Below are 16,069 nucleotides of genomic sequence, written 5' to 3'. Positions count from 1 at the left end.
TCTACATGAGATATTGGCCAAGGTCTTTCATGCCCTCTGCTCATCTGAACTGCTTCACCTCTTTAGAGCTTAAGACAAGACGAAGAACTCTCTTGATAAATAAATAATCAAACAACGTTTGTTATTACCAATAATAATGGGAGCCCAATGTTCAATCGATCTGTGAAATGACTGTTATTACTTGATATTATAATCCTGTGATCAGTAGTATTTTACGAGTAATTATAATCCTGGACATTTGCACTAGACACTGATGTCACAGTCACGCTAAAGTCACATGATCCATTTCCTTTTGTCTGATCCAATCAGAATCTTCATTTCTGACGCGAGGCGTGGTTTTCTGTTTTTAATCTACATGAGATATTGGCCAAGGCCTTTCATGCCCTCTGCCCTCGTTTGCATGTCAAATTCTGATTCACCTGTAAACCAAAATATGACAATTATAAAAACTATTCCATGCCACCTTTTCTTTAGTTCAAAGCGTTCTAGAGAAGTCTCGGACAGGCCATCCGGACTTCCTCCTCAGCCAAAAGAACTTCGACAAGCTGGATAAAATCTGTTGCAAGTTACACCTGACGCAACGGTTCCTTCAGAATAAAAGCTGAACCTCACGACCCCTTCAGGGTCTCGCTGACGCCAATGAACCTGTCGTGACCTGGAAGCATTCCAAGACTAGTTTGGTCGGCACCGCTGCTTTTCTACCGACTTCGGTTCCAAGGAGGGTCCAAGAGGACCTCGACATTCTGGATCTAAACAAGGCTTCCCCTGGGGTACGCAGACCAACAGATGGTGTCTCATGTGTGTTATAAATCTCCAACTAAAGTTTAGAGCGAAACTTTCACTCCCACTCAGAATTAACTGCTTCTCCGGATCCACTGGTTCTGATAGCAACATTCCACACACACACCATCATTCATCACGTCTCACTCCACCTTAGTCCATCAGTACACAGAGTGTTTAAAGTTAGTCTTGTTTAAATTGTGTAGAAATACATTTCTTAACTATAATAAACCTGACTCTCTTTCTTTCCTCGGAGTTAATAGTGTCAAGTAATCCCTGCAATAAAAAGTTCTGATCTTCAGGTTAAAATAATCAAAGATCCCTCAGATTGATATTTCATATTTCTATGGAATCTCACATTTTATGGTTCATAAGTAAGATGTAAACTACTCATCGTTACATTAGCGTCGCAATGCACTCTGGGTAGTGACATCACATGGTTGTACCTCGGTTGCACCGGCCGGCTTTGGGACCCTGTAGGGACTGTTTAGTGACATCAACATGTCATCTGTTCAGACTTTTCAGTTTGAAGCCGAGTGAAGCATTAATGATGACATCACTGACCATGTTTCACAAAACGAGCATCAACATGAAGAGCAAGAAGGGCGGGATGAAGCGAGAGCAGGACAAAACCGGTGGTGTGTGTGCGGCAAATGCGTCTCTGTGATAACTGAGAGGGAGAGTGTTTGTCGTCAAGAGCTCACATTTCTGTCGGCAGAAGTTAGCGGTAAGCTATCGTGTGATCAAACTTATTCAGTTATGAATGATTTAGGAGAATTTTAGCATCCAGAGCTGTCATGTGCTTTATAGATAATTAGGATGTTCAGTGAAACCACTTTAATCATTGTTGCAGATATTATATATCTGGAGAACACTGTATTGCTACATTTACTGCGTGTTTTACTGACGGGAGAGGTGAAAGTTCAGCTTCATTCATGACGAGTGGTGTGTCCGATGGTTCGATGAATGTGACAGAAGCGGCAGCTGCAGGAGCGGGTTGTCGGCTCAGGAGAGCGTCCAGCGTCTCTCGTCTCTCCGAGGGCGTTCAGACTCCTTGTGTGGGAAAATGGTCGGTAAAGCAATTAGTTTCCGCCTTCTCTTACACCCTGCCGCTCTGGTGAGCTCTGTAAGTAGTCACGGTCGACTATAAGCCTCAAGCGCATCAGGAGAAAAATGTTGCGAACACAGCCGCAGATCTTTGGGAAGTTGTGTCCGTCCACAGGCATTTTCCCACTACTTTCTCCTCTTCTTGCCAGTGGGAAAGCTGAGTAAACTCACATCACTCCCCTTGTTGCCCTCTGACTGGAAATCACATCCAAAAGCAGCACAATGCTACATTTTACTTAATTATTAATACGGTGAGCGCGTAAACAAACACTAGCGTCAATAGCTTTTCTTCCAAGAGCAACCAATATACATCATCACCCCCACAGTGCATAGTGTGCGGAAAACATGGCGTCCTACGTTTGTCCAAAAATGTACTAAATAGTATAGATTTATAAATAAACAGCAATATTTTGTTTGTTTCTAATAACATAGTTTGGTACAACAGAAAACTTGTGGCTTATTAGGGCATCCACGTCCTCATAGCAGGAGTTCCTTTCAAGGGTAAAACCAGAGGCGTCATGAAAAAGTTCCACAGATCAATAAACCGAACTAAATCTCCACAACTAAAATACACACAACTTAAAGTTAAATTTGATGAAAACACACTCGCTGATTTAAAGAAGTGAAATAATTTGTTTTTCTCTTGAACTGGAAGAACAGATGTTGTCTTTATTTTTACAGGAACAGTTCATAATGAAGACGAGACAGAAGACAACGCGACACGAGTGTCTGGTCACATCTGAGATGTGCTTGTTGTGACTGCACCATCGTTTTCTCAAAATTCCCAAAGGCTCAGTGATTCCCAGTGTTGTTGGCCCTGCGGAGACTGTTGGTGAATGCAGACTTCACAAACAAGCTTTACCCGGTCTGACGGGGCTGGAACCGTTTCATCTTTACTCTCCATGTCTGTTGTTACGCTATGTTGGCACCATCCAAAAACCTTCCCACCTCAATGTGTAAAACTTTTCTGCTTGTTAACAATCAACAAGAAAGATTGGATAAGCCTTCCTGTGGATTGTTTGGGAAGTATTTATCAGTTTTCTGTGGGAAGAAAAGAATGCCTAGTTTAATTTGGATTTCCATCTAATTACCTGTTATGGGACAGGTGGGGTTATCCAGGGGCTTGTTGGTAAATAGGCTAAATGAAAATAAAAAAGGGAAAACTCTACTGGGACTCCTGCAAACTGGGCAGAGGACAGGTGGAGCTAGCTGTAAGACATCTTACTTTATTTTACTGTCTACATATGCAAGAGGGTTACATTCTTACAACTCTAAACAGTGTAGAGGATCTTTGCATCAGAACAACTAAAATATTTATTTAATTAAAGACATCACCTGCGTCTTTTCAAGAACATCTTTTGTTAAGACATGATGGAGCTGTATTCATTTTGGTCCAAATTCAAAAATAAGATTAAGCATGACCACAAGCAACATGACAAAGTCTGACATGCTGTGTTAGTAGTTCATGTTGTCAATGGTTCTCAGCTGCTATCACACCAAATTTTTGCTCAATATCTGCAAAAGTGCCTCAATCATGGCTAGGGATGCACCAATATGACATTTTGGGCCAGTACCAATATTACTATCGCTGTTATGTGCAATAACCAATATTTGCCTATACTGTTATACGGTGACATGCTGACATTTATGATTCTGACATCAACTAATTTTATATAGATTGAAAATTATACAAGCTGGATTTTTCAATGTCGTCCTTATATATATATATATATATATATATATATATATATATATATATATATATATATATATATATATATATATATATATATATATATATATATATATACATTTACATATCTATCTATCTATCTATCTATCTATCTATCTATCTATCTATCTATCTATCTATCTATCTATCTATATATATATAGATAGATAGATAGATAGATAGATAGATAGATATGCAAATGTATATATATATATACATTTACATATCTATCTATCTATCTATGCTTTCGTTCTTTTTTAAACACAGAAACAGTTTTGTTTACCTGTTTGTAGCTACGGTTTCGCCGACAGTTGCCGGCTTCTTCAGGCTGACGCTGATGGTGGCGCGTCACTTCCTTCTCCGTTTATCTGCGGGCAGCAGAGGACGTTGTCGCCCTCTACTGCCCGCTCTCCCCTCTCCGACGATGCAGTCCCATGCGTGGTCCAGCGTGTAAACTCCGTCGTCCCTGTTCATGGTCCCACATCCACGTCTCCTTATCTCGATTGCTTCCTTGATCCATCTTTTGTATTTTTGTTGTTCGGTGGTTATGATCCGTGTGCTGTCCCAGTCCATTATATGGTTTTCTCTTAAGCAGTGATCTGTTACAGCTGACTTTTTTATTGTACTTTCTGCTTCTTCTTTTGCTTCTCTTGTGTGTTTACGATTTGCCTCTTTCTCGCACTCCTTTCTGTGTTCTATTGTCCGTGTATTGAGTTGGCGTCCGGTTTCTCCTATGTATGTTTTATTGCATATTTTGCATGGGATTTCGTAGATGACTCCACATTTTTGTCCAGCTGATATTTTGTCTTTTGGGTGTACTAGTCTGTTTCTAACTGTTGTGTATGGCTTTGTTGGTGTGTTTATGTTGTGTTTTTTCATTGTTGCTCTTATTTTTTCCGTTATGCCTCTGATGTATGGTAGGGTTATCACTGGTTTTGGTTCTTGTCTTTCTGGGTTTCTGGTTCTTTTTTTGGGTTGTTCTTTGCTTTCTGTTTTTGTTTGTTGTTTTCCTTTGTTTATTGCCCATGTCGGGTATGCGCAGGTCTTTAAAGCGTGTTGTATGTTTGTCCTCTTGTTTACGGTCTCTCTCTTCTGTTACCATGTTTGCTCGGTGATATAATGTTCTGATTACTGACATTTTGTGTATGGTGGGGTGTTCTGATGTCCATAATAGATATTGGTCTGTGTGTGTTGGTTTCCTGTATGTGTTTATGTTTAGGGTCCCGTCGGTCTGCCTGGTGATTTTCATGTCCATAAATGCTATGCTGCCTTCTGTTTCTAACTGATAAGTGAATTTTATGTTGCCTGTGTCGTCAATATTGTTTAAGTGTTGTGTTAGTGTTCCTGTTTGACCTTTTGGTATGATTTCCAGTATGTCGTCTACGTAGCGTTTCCATAGTTTTATTTTGCAGTTTGGGGGGGCGGTGGCTATGGCTTTTTGTTCCAGGTCTTCCATGAAAAACTCGCACAGGGTGGCTGATAACGGGTTACCCATGGCAAAGCCTTCCAGTTGTTTGTATATTGTGTTGTCATATGTGAAGTAAGTGGAGTTAGCTACCAGTCCTATCAGCTGTGCTATGTCATCTTCTGTGAGGTTTGTTCTTTTGTGTAAAGTTTTTTCCTGTCTGATTCTGTTAATTACTATGTCTATGGTTTTTTGGGTTGGTGTTTTTGTGAACAGGGATGTGACGTCATGTGAGATGAGTATGTCGTTGTCTTTTGTAATCTTTCTTAGTTCTTTTGCCAATTATATACTATTTTTGCAGTGTTGGTCTGTGTTACCTAATAACAGGCTAATGATTTTGCTGATTGTATGTTGGTGTACCTATGCTGTCTACTATTGGTCTAAGTGGGGTGTTTTGTTTATGTATTTTTGGTGTTCCATATATTCTTGGTGTTATGTTTGCTGTGGGAATCCAGTGTTTGTACATTTTTTCTGTTATTTTGCCTTTTTCGTGCAGTGGCTTCAGTAATTTTTTCATGTTTTTCTTAATGTTTTCTGTTGGATCTTTTTTAAGTATTTCATATGTATTTTTGTCTTCTAGCATCTGTTTCATCTGTTGTTTATATTTTTCTCTGTCCATAACTACTGTGGTTCTTCCTTTATCTGCCGGTAGAATAATTATCTGTTCATTTTTGGATAAAGCTGTCATGGCTGATTGTTCTTCTTTTGTAATATTGCTGTGTTGAATTTGGCTGTTTTTTAATATCCCAACTACTTCATTTCTGAGTTCTGCTTTCTTTCCCTCATCTGTGATCTGTTGACATGCTAGTTCTGTTGCTACAATAAATTCATCATATGGTATTTCTTTTGGTGTGACTGCAAAGTTTAAACCTTTCTTTAATATGCTCTCTTCTGCTTCTGTTAGTTTGTATTGTGAAATGTTACATACCCATGAGTTTGGTGTGGAGTTGCCTTGTATTTCTCCCCTCTTTTTCTTGTTTATGAGTCTGTTTAACTTCTTTATGTGTCTTTCTTTCACTTTTATGAACTCTTGTTCCTGTTTTTCCATCATGTGTCCTTTAATTAGTTCCTCCATTTGTTTATCAAGTTTGTAATTCCTTTTCAAGTCCAGGTGTCCTCTTTCCAGTTCGTCCTCCACACGCCTCTGTTTGGTTATGACGTTCCTTATCCTCTCCTTGAGCAGTGCTCTCTGTGCTCTTTCTATTATATTTTGTGCTGTCTTGGTCCGGATCGATGTTTTCAGCTGTAGGCTTGTGGGTGTGATGTTTTCGTCCCGGCATCTTAAACAGAAGCGAAGGTGGTTTCTTAGACGTGCGCGTTTCTGGTGTAATCGTTCCAAACGGCGGAAGTCCTTCGTTCCTTGTTGTCCGTATTTCTCTTTGAACATCTTAGGTGTGTTCTTGCTGTGTCTTTGTAAATCCATGCTTTCGTTCTTTTTTAAACACAGAAACAGTTTTGTTTACCTGTTTGTAGCTACGGTTTCGCCGACAGCTGCCGGCTTCTTCAGGCTGACGCTGATGGTGGCGCGTCACTTCCTTCTCCGTTTATCTGCGTTTATCTATAGATAGATAGATAGATAGATAGATAGATAGATATGTAAATGTATATATATATATATATACATATATATATACCTCACCCTCAGAAAGAGATCCACAAATGGAAGGAAGATGGGAAAAATGTTGGTAGTTAATATCGGCCCAGTTTTGCTCTCAGACAGATACCGATGTATTAAAAAAGGACTAACATCGGACGACACCTATTCTTATGCTGATATACTGTATTGTGCATCCCTATTTATGGCCAGTCCTTTGCTAAGCTTTGCTGGATAAATGTCCATTGTCTTATTGTGTCTTGTGCATTTGTTCATGAGACAAACCAACACAGACATGAGCAAAAACATTATAGGTCGACTTTTGGTGGCAAGCAGTAAACACAGGCTTGATTGTGTTGCTTACAAATATAGACCATCTCCAATTTTATTCACAGCTTCTCATGAAATGTCTGAAAAATGTCCTACTAGACTGACTTTGAGTTGCAGCTTACGTGAATCTGATGAGTATAGATAAAGACTTTGAAGTGAAATCCCCCCACATGGTTACCCAGGTAACGATAGAAACCCCTCTGGATTCCTTGGACAGTGAGAGATGAGGAGAGCGGTCCTGAGTGGCTATGTGCTCATTAATCTCTCTGTAAAGATGCTGAAGGCAGGACTTGACGCGGCTGTCCGGCGGGTGCCCGTTGGCCTTGTGTCAGAATCTGAGAGCTGGTTGTGCAACCAGAGGTGCTTTTTTTTTTTTTTTCTCAGGCAGAGTGAAAACAGATCATCTGAGCAGTCAGTGAGCTCCCACAACGCTCAGCTGGTTGTTATGGCAGACTTGTTTCATTCCAGGAAGGTGCAAACCTTCACCTATTGGGGGAGTTGTCATCCTACCAACACGGGAGGAAGACAGCACTTTTGGCACGGTATCTCACACTCTCCACGTGAGCCCAGAGCAGCAGGAGGCTGATGAATGTAGAGGAAAAACATGCTCTCATTGTTATGTAAGTTGACTAAATTATAGCTGCTGTAGGAGCAGGAAATGGCTGATTCAAGCTGTGATTTTAAATATTCATTCGGTTTACGTGGATCTTGTAATATCTTGAAGGACTATTAAGCTTCTGAATGGCATGAGTTATCTGTGTCAGTATAGTTTCACAAACATTTATCAACAATCATGCACTTATGCAGAATTCAGCTCACTTTTTTAGTTTTGAAAGCTCCAAAACGTACCTTTGAAGGCAGCTGAGCAAAGCACAAAATAAATAATCGATCTAATGATTCATCCCCAGGGAAAGTAGTCAAGTGGGATTTAGATCCTCTGTATCTACGTATACACACGGTTGCTCCAGGATGTTTTTTGTTTTGACTTGTTGCAACAGGAATCCTCAAAAAGTCTTTGAAGTGATTCATTCTCTTTCGTCCCTGAAAGTATCTGTGGCAGCGATGTGGAGAACGGCAGAGAAGCTTCAGATTTCTGCAGCTTTAACGTGTAAACTCACAACCAAATATTAGAAAATATCAAGGCACACCACATCAACCAGAGCGAGAGAGCAGAATAGATGTGTGTGACCGAAGAGTCAGGTTGTTCAGGAGCAGAGAGGTGAGGGTCGGCCTGATGAGACAACAGACAGCAGCTGAGTCCCATTAACTCTCTATATTTGTCCCCATCCGTCTGCACAGTCGCGCCTTATTCCCACTGCCTCGCCATATGGTGGCTTCATCTTTCGCCGTATGAGCTTCATTTTATGAAAATAATCTTTTCCCGCTGTCCTCTTCTTTTTGTTCCTCTGCGATTGCAGAGTGCCTCAGCGGGGGAACATTCTGAAAACTTCACCATTGTGCTCGGACTCGCCTACCTCTGCAGGAGGAGCAGCCCCTTTGTTTCCCATTTTATTCTTCTGATTTGGTTTCAGAAGCGCGCTCTCATCCATTCCCCTCAGCCTGCCGGTAAATGAATGAATGTCTTGTGCTGTGGACTTCTAGCCTTGGGAAATAAAATGAGGGGAAAAAGAGCAAACGTGTAGAGGAAGAAAGCATTTCCTGAAACAACAAGCTCCGTTCTCGTGGGCCTCGTAGTGTCTTCCTGAGTTTGGGTAAGATTAGTGAGATGTTGGGTGGGGAGGAAAGGGAACTAAACAAAGTAAAGCAGAAAAAGTTACCTTACATGTGTGGAAAAAAAGATAAAATAATGAAGTTTCTGATTGGGCATGCTGTTGGAAAGTGACAGAATGATGCATATTTACAGACTGGAAATGTGAATTAGTTATGTTTCAATTGAATTAACAAAGTGACAGCTGTCTTCAACAACCAACAGGAAACACTTTACTTGTTATCAAAGCAATCTGACAATTGCAAATCCTTTCTTTACATCTCTTTAGTGATTTTTTGGAACACTTTGTGCAGAGATCTTACAAGTTGCAACTCTGTATTTTAACTCTGGACTGCGAAATCTTTTGTAAATGCAAAATCAACTCCTTCACTCATTTTACCTACTATAGGGAACATCCAAAACCCTACCTTCAGGGAGGAGGTTCAGGTCCTTACAGACTAGAACCTCACGCCACAAAAACAGCTTCTTCCCCTCCGCTGTAAGGCTCCCGAACAACTGATGAATGGCCAAAACACACACTAATGCCCCGGTCACCCACATTCCCATGCTCCTGATTGCTTTCTGGCTATGTTTCTTTTCTTATTATTTAATGTATCCTAATGGAAATACTGCCTGACCTGACTTTGACCTGAATGTATGTTTACACCTTGCCACCGAAATAAATTCCTAGTAGATGAGCCTCTCACCTACATGGCAATGATTCTGATTCTTAACCTCAGGGCGAGGTGCGTTTGGTTGCACTGTTATCTTGTAGCGAGAACGTCCCAGGCTTGAATCTCAGCTGCAGCCTTGCAGCGTGGCATGAGTATGTTCTCCACATGCATGCGTGGGTTTTCTCTGGAAACTCCAAATTCCCCCACAGATCTGAAACACTCGTGACAAATTAATCCGAGACTGAGACTGTCGCGAGACGTGAGTGAGTGGGTGTAGGACTGGATGTGTCTCTGTGATAGACCGGTGACCTGTCCAGAGTGTCCCCCACTTCTCACCCCACAGCTGCTGGAGATAAACACCAGCTCGCCACATCCCTACTGAAGAATAAACACTTCAGATAATGATGCGTGGATGGATTTAGGCTTTAATCTCTCTTAACTTTTTCTTGATGACTTTGTTTGGGTCATTATCTTGCTTTTCCTGACTGATACCCACCATTCCACCAAGAATTCCAATATAGCGAACCTTTCTAATGACCAGGACAATTCGGACGAGTTAGGGCAATCTACCGACATCTCAAGGCAGACACTTTAGGGGCCTGTGTTATAAAGCTGGATTAGCTTCAGGTTCAACCGAGGGATTTCGGGGATTTTAGTGATGTGAAGCTGGTTCACTTCCTAGAGGAGTGCATCACCATGGCAACTCACGCTGGAAAACAGACTGCTCCCAAGCACAACTGATCCTTGGGATGAAAATGTATCTGAATTAGTAAAAGCATCGCCTTCTCAACTGTCATTTGCATTTAGAAAATTGAAAATTAAAGAATGCAGAAGTTTGTGGGTGCTGAGAAAGAATTTTTGACAGAAGAGTTACTGATGCAAAGGATTAAATATTACGTTAATGGAAAACAAGTGGTAAATTGCCTGTCCATGCATAGCACCTTCTTAGGGTTCTACAACCCCCTCAAGGAGCTTCACAGCACAATCAGTCATTCACACGCTGGTGGGGATGAACTACAGTGTAGCCACAGCTGCCTGGACTTTAAGTTCGCTGAACTTACAGCCATTTTCCCTTTTTTTTCTCCATGTCTGATTCGATGATGTCACTTCAGTGATGCGCATTTGTAGTCCTGGACTTATTTTCACACAAAACCTAAAACAGAGTTCCCCCCGTTTGAAAATAAGCGTGTTCTTGGTATCAAAATATGGTAAATGGCCTGTATTTGATATAGCGCCTTCTAGAGTCCTGGAAGTCCTCAAGGAGCTTTACAACACAATCAGTCATTCACCCATTCACACACACATTCACACGCTATTTTAAATACATATTTAAAATTCATGGACATCACATGTGAAATCCATGGCACAAAACAAGGGGAATAAGAAAATACCGTTTTTAGCCCCGTTGACTTGCATTCATTTTTTCGTTCTTCTGGGGACCCATGATCTGGAGTTTGATGGGCGTGACTTGGGCTCCCTATAGTAAGCCCGTGCATGAGGCGCACATGCTGGACGTGCACACTCCTGAACAAAAACAACAGCTGAGTCAGTCCCATACCGGTGCAATTTACAGGTTTAGACTGTTCTACCCAATTCTAACAAATTAGACAAACAGTGGACTCTGATGTAGACACGCTAGAGGGCAGCCTAGAAAATGTTCCAACCATCAACAACTTTTTCCCCATAACTATTTTATTAGTTAGAATTATTAATTAGTATGATTAAAATGGCCCAAATTTACTTTGATGTGTGAAATAAATTCTAAAAGTATAAATAAAGTGATATTAGGGCAGATTTGGTGTGGTGATCCAAACCGCTCTCTTATGGGACATAGCTCAGACCTCCTGCCTCCTCATTCTCACTGACTCTGTCACGTTTGTGCATTACCAGCATTTTCTTGAATAGCGGATTTTCCACCTTCTCCACTTCTCCATTGTGTTTTCTCTCCATCTACATCGTGATAATAACGGTGCACGCTGGTGCACCGAGCAACTGGGAGCGGGGGCCTCATGATTTAACCATCCCCTGAAGGAAATTCAGATGAGCCACACAGTTAACGGGACAGTAGTTCACACTCCCAAAGTGCCTGACGGCTGCAGACCCGGGGAGTGCAGGTTGACAAATCGGCGATCTCCAGCTCTGCAGCTGTATTTTTCTTGTCGGCCTGTCTGAGAAAGGGTTTTGTCCTCGTGCACATGCACAGATCATCATTCTCATTCCTTGCTCCTGGAAAAACGGTTCAGAGTGCAAATGGTTTCTTTGTTGCTAATCTGCAGGGAATATCTACAAGAAAGTTCTACAGAAAGTAGCAAAGGATCCTCAGAAATGTCGCTAGGCGCTTAAAAAAAAGTCTTGGGGGGATGGGTTGAAAATTCATTAGGAACAACAACAAAGTCGCTGAGCTGGCAAAACTGCCTCTCGCTCTGCCTGGGCGTGAATGTGCATGACGTCATCACGCATTAAGCTGCCTCTGGAAGGCACCGGGGAAGCAGGCTTGTTGACCCTAACTTGCTCTTTTTCTGTGATTTTACAGGAACACAGAGGCAATCTCATTAAATATGCCAGCGATCATTCTACAGGGCCAGGGCATTGCAGGAGAATGGTTGTTAAACTTCCTCATGGTCCCTTTAAGTAATTTTTACTCTTTGGAAAATTTGTGATATGTTTGTAAACCTCGGACCCTTCCATTATTTAGGATTATTAAAGCATGCTGTGGAGCATGGAGGGTTTGCTTGTCAGATGTCAGCCGAAGGTGACGGGAAGGTTTAAAAAAAATTTTTTTTGGACCATTTTATGGATGATTGATTAGTTTAAGTAGAAATTAGTTTAAATTGAATTTATAAAACAGTACTCTATGATTTTGAGTTGTATTTTTGCAGGAAATAGATGGGAAATATTTTACAAGTACTCAGTACTATATTCTATTGTAAATATTTAGTTATTTGGACTGAAATCATTCAAGATGTACTTTAGCCTGCAGGTCCCATCCCCACCCACAGTGATGTCCTTGTTTTGTTTAACAGTTAAAGGCTCCATCATTTCCTGAACTGAGTGGGAGATAAGTATGTGTTAAGTACAGTCTAAAGATGTAATTTATTTATGAGGAAAAATGTCTGCTTCGAGTATTTTGATCACTTTTTAAAATCCATCCATTTTCTTCCCCTTATCTGGTGTCGGGTCACGGGGGCAGCAGCCTAAGCCGAGAGGCCCAGACTTCCCTATCCTCAGCTACTTGGTCCAGCTCCTCCGGGGGAATCCCAAGGTGTTTCCTGGCCAGGTGAGAGACATAGTCCCTCCACCGTGTCCTGAGTCTTCCCTTGGGTTTCCTCCCTGTTGGACGTGCCCGGAAAACCTCACCAGGGAGGCGTCCAGGAGGCATCCTTACCAGATGCCCGAGCCACCTCAACTGGCTCCTCTCAATGTGGAGGAGCAACAGGTCTACTCCAAGCCCCTCCTGGATGACCGAGCTTCTCACCCTACAGTATCTCTAAGGGAGAGAACAGCCACTCTGTGGAGAAAACTCATTTCGGCCACTTGTATCCGCGATCTCCTTCTTTTGGTCACTACCCAAAGCTCGTGACCATAGAAGGTAGGAACGTAGGTCGACCGGTAAATCAAGACCCCGAGATACTTAAACTCCTCCACTTGAGGCAGGACTTGGAGAAGGCGTTCTACTCTTTTCCAATTCAAGACCAAAGTCAGGATTTAGAGTGGGAGCTTTTTAAAATGTGACTTTGATATTATTTTTCAGTGTATGAAGGATAAAATGCGTCATTATCTAATGAACTGCTCACGTGGAATGTGATGTTTTTCATCCCACATGAAGACACACAAATTACACTTTCTAAAGTTTAGACTTGGTGATGCTGTAAAACCTTAGAGACACCTTATCATTAAAGTTTTGGTGTGAAACGTAACTATCATCAGCTGCAAAAAGGAAATAAGTAGCTTTGTTTCTCAATTTAACAAATACATTGAAAAACAATACCCTGCTACCATTACAGCTGCTAAGTACTTGGGAAATGCAGTGTTCAATATCATGACTTGAGGTTATACTTCTTTATTAGCTGAGTAGTACTGCACAAGGCTCCTTTTTCATTTTATGAAGTAATTATTCCATACTAGGTGCGAGTCTTCAGGTTTAATTAGATGCCATCCTCATTCCAGTAATCACAGGGTTTGTTTAATGCTGCACAACTGTGGGTTGTACCTAGGAGAACACCTTATTTGAGCAAATACATTCTGCATTAAATGTAAAGAACATTTATGGCATAAAAATGGTTTAGAAACTCCAGCCAGAAACCAAAGCAAATATAAAAAGTCTTGGTTTTTATTTCTAAAGATAGAGAAATACAGGAAAAACATGAATTCTCTCATTTTCATGACAATAAGATTTGTAAACATGATGGAGCGGACATCCAAGGTGCATCAATTTGATGCTTCATAAATGCCTGAGAAGTAAATACATATCTCACATCAGCAGGTCGCCTCCATCCCATGTACTCAAATCAAATGTAACTACTGCAGGCTGATGCAGTGTCTTTAACTTTCACGTGATCAATTCTTTAATCATACACCGACTTGAGCTGTTTGATGATGTGAGAGTTCACAGGCCATTAACATATTTCCAATCACATGGTGTGAATGTGACACAAGCCAGACTAATGGCTTTTATAGCTGCAGCTGTGTGACATTAGATGTGAGATTGACTACTTTCCCGTTGCTCCTGCAGCTCCTCTGCTCAGCTCTGCAAAGGAGGCTTGGCAATAAAATCACCTACACCTAAATTCATTCCTATATTTTATTGGCACAATTAGAGGTAGAGATTTGATTTACAAAGCAACAAGGAGTTCATCAGGAAGGCTTGTTCAATTAATTAAAATACTGTTTAAAAATGTTTACTATATCGTGGTACATCACAGGTGTCTCCATGAATGGGACTTTCTTTGTTTTTCTGTCATTTTCTGCGTAACGATTGTAAATAATTAATTATTTTATTCACTGTAATTAGCTTCTTGACTGGGCTCTTTTAAGAGAAATGGAATTCATGTCCTAATGGACTTACACACACACACACACACACACACACACACACACACACACACACACACACACACACACACACACACACACACACACACACACACACACACACACACACACACACACACACACACACATTGGTATTCATACCCTTGTGGGACTTGTCATTGACTTCCATTCATTTTTGGCAGAATTATGCTTAACCCATACACAAATCCTGACACTAACCGATGTTTTTTTCCTTAATCCTAACTAAAAGTTAATTCATATTCCCACAAGGTCAACAGGTCTCCACGTTGCAGAATAAATCCAATAAATTGTCTCATATCAGCTAAACTAATTTATTTACATTAATTGTGTGTGTGTGTGTGTGTGTGTGTGTGTGTGTACTGGTCTATACAACAAAGTGAGGACCATAACAAGTTTTTTTTACCTGAAAAATAAGGACATCAGTAGCAAAGTAAAGACATATTGCTGGTCCTCACTTTGGGACAATGCCACAGAGCTCTACTGGTTAGTTTTAGAGGTATGGTGTGAAATAAGTTTTAGTTAAGGTTAGGGTTAGGAGTAGACTGTTAGGGTTAGGCACAATCCAGTCACTAAGAGAGAGGGAGAGAGAGAGAGAGAGAGAGAGAGAGAGAGAGAGAGAGAGAGAGAGAGAGAGAGAGGGAGAGAGAGAGAGAGAGAGAGAGAGTGTGTGTGTGTGTGTGTGTGTGTGTGTGTGTGTGGTGATAAAAGTTATAAATGCTGTTATTTAATTATCTCTGTAAGTCCAGCCGAGGACTAGGTTTGCAAATTAACCTCTGGCTGGAAAACCTCTGTACAAAAAAACAGTTGCATTGCCCTTACATGTAACATTGTCTTCTGTGCTGTTCTTGCACAACAAACCCAAGTTAAACTAAACTAAACGCAGAAACACTGGTGATCCACTACTGTTTACACTAGCTGTTAGTGGAGCGTTCCTGGTGTGACATCATCAGCTGGTTTGGGCTCAGATCAGAAGCCATCTTCTGTTTTGAGAGCGCTATTTAAAAACACTGGAAATCCAAAAACCTTTTTCAGCTGAGATTTTAACTCTGGAGAAAAAAAGTCATAAAATCGTCAAAAGACACAAGCTGCTCTTGGACTAGCAGTTAGCTCATCGACCTTATTATACTGACCTGAGCTCATTCAGTAAGCAATCTAAGGTGAAACAGCTATCATTAACACACTTTACAAAGAAACATAAAAATAGCCTACAAATGGCTGCCTTTCCATGGCCTTTAACCACATCACTGCCATGATCAATTTCTTTACTTAAACTAATGAAAGATAATAATAAAAAAAAAAAATGCTGAAGCAGCCAAAACGATAAGGTGGCTTACATACATAAAAGCATGCTGCTTTGTTCATTTTACCTTCTGAATAAACTGATTTCAGTCACATCAGTGAAACAGTCAATTGTTTGTGTGTTGTGTGCTCCGTGACAAAATTTTTAGGATTCCTTTTGTTACGAGAATTTATTTATTTATGATGCTTCTTTATAACCATGTCCTTTTCGGTTTACCCTTAGCTTAGAGGAAGTTTGGCAACAACCCCTGTAAAAGTACATTTCCATCTTGTACATGACACTGGTTAGGTAAAAAATACAGGTCTC

The 16,069-nt window shown here is 40.8% G+C and overlaps 1 protein-coding gene across 1 annotated transcript in view; it reads right to left on the bottom strand.

Moving 5' to 3' along the window:
• nudt1 (nudix (nucleoside diphosphate linked moiety X)-type motif 1) overlaps positions 1–3,919 on the bottom strand; it is a 30,805-nt gene extending 26,886 nt beyond the window's left edge. The window contains exon 1 of the mRNA XM_070551359.1: positions 3,903–3,919. The gene's annotated coding sequence lies outside the window, so the exon portion shown is untranslated. The remainder of the gene's footprint in view (positions 1–3,902) is intronic.
• Between the last annotated feature and the right edge of the window lie 12,150 nt (positions 3,920–16,069).

Source organism: Nothobranchius furzeri, chromosome 5, assembly GCF_043380555.1.
Source record: "Nothobranchius furzeri strain GRZ-AD chromosome 5, NfurGRZ-RIMD1, whole genome shotgun sequence".
In the NCBI taxonomy this organism is placed as follows: domain Eukaryota; kingdom Metazoa; phylum Chordata; class Actinopteri; order Cyprinodontiformes; family Nothobranchiidae; genus Nothobranchius; species Nothobranchius furzeri.
This window is presented reverse-complemented; position numbering and strand designations above follow the sequence as displayed.